We start from the raw sequence: 1,584 nt of genomic DNA on the forward strand, positions 1-1,584 counted from the left end.
ACCACTTACTGAGAAGTGGAAGGGTCCGTTTCAAGTTCTACTGACCACTCACATGGCTGTAAAGGTCACTGGAAGGAAGAAGTGGATCCTTCACACCCGCGTAAAGGCATCACCTGCACCAGAGAGGGTCATACTGGAAGCTGACCCACCTGAAGGCCACCGTTGGAGTAGCAAACCACTAGAGAGACTAAAGTATTTGTTCAGGAGAGAGCAATCTCCTGATGCTTAAACATGCATGTTACTCTTTTCCTCTTAAGTCTAGTTGTTTTAACACTTCCCACTCAGGTAAAAAGAAACTGGTTTAAGAAACATGCTGAGCATATGTTTAGGCAAAATGGGGAGGATTCTATTATTTCCTACGAACACCCATCAACTATCAGAGATTTCACTTTGTTGCTTGCCTTAATTAGAGAACTGCAGGTAATAGTTGGAGCTCTACAGAAAGAGGGCACTCTCTTTTTAAGAGTCCCTGATGAATTGAACAAGACTGAGTTTTGAAAGTTCAAATTCCAGACTTACACCAGGGGAATGTGTTTTTGTTGTCAACATTCTTGTGTCTAGAATAATAAAGCCCTTAATTATAACAAGGCTAAACCTCTTCTAGATGGGTTGAGAAATTATTCGCAGTGCACAGATTGGTTTTAGCTTTGGGGAAGTTTTAATTCCTCCTATTCTTCTTCCATTAATCTCGGTGACACTGATTTTGGCAGTCTTTACCCCGAGTACCCTATGTTCTCTCCCAATTATGCTGGGATAAGTAGCATATGCTCAGGTTGACAGATGAAAGATCCCAACCTGTGGTTTTTCTTTGATAGATGGGCTACCACTTACCACCCTAGAAATTACCAATGTGTAGGGGTTGGGTATCTCACCATCCCAGTACAAGTGGTAAAACCTCAATCTAAGAGAAGAAAAAGAGAGGTTAGAGGGATGGGGCAACTGGTAGGACAGATGGGTAAGAACTGTGATGACACTGTAATTATTGGAAAGCAACTGTCAGATTCAGAACCAAACAGGGTAGGGGGCAGGCTAGTTACAGGATTGCTTACCCTGGGTTCATACCCAGGAATTATTGCACAAGAAAATAGGAAAAGCATCCTAGGCCTCACTTGCCATTTAGAGAAGACCATCAATGCCACAGCCATAATGGTAAGGGCCATACAATCTGAAATTGAAGATCTCAGCCAGCTAGTGGCCCAATATCGGTTTATTTTAGATTATCTCTTAGCACGCCAAAGTGGCTTCTGCACCGTAGTGAAGCAAGGGTGTACAGTAAAGTTCCATGATTTAAACAAAACCATAGAAGATGAAATCGCCAAACTACAAGATATGATTGAACAGAATTTCAAGAGCAAGTGATCCTTAGTTATGGTTGACTTCTTGGCTCCCTGATTTTGCATGGTTGAAACAACTTGTAACTGGCGCAGTTCCATTTGTTATGATACTATTGATAATGGTTTGCTCCTTTAAGTGTGTGGTCCACTGCTGGACCAAACAGAGGTATAAGATTTGAGAAAAGCCTTTTGAGGGGGGAGTGTTATAGAAATGTCAGTTGTAATATGTCTGTTATCCCATGATTTTATA

At 41.6% G+C, this 1,584-nt stretch overlaps 1 pseudogene; it reads left to right on the top strand.

Annotated features, from left to right (window-relative positions):
* The first annotated feature begins 231 nt into the window (after nucleotides 1-231).
* Nucleotides 232-1,359, top strand: LOC146351344 (uncharacterized; annotated as a pseudogene).
* The last annotated feature ends 225 nt before the right edge of the window (nucleotides 1,360-1,584 follow it).

This window comes from Heloderma suspectum, chromosome 3 (assembly GCF_057233095.1).
Source record: "Heloderma suspectum isolate Gila_16-S chromosome 3, 16-S_ref, whole genome shotgun sequence".
Classification (NCBI taxonomy): Eukaryota; Metazoa; Chordata; class Lepidosauria; order Squamata; family Helodermatidae; genus Heloderma; species Heloderma suspectum.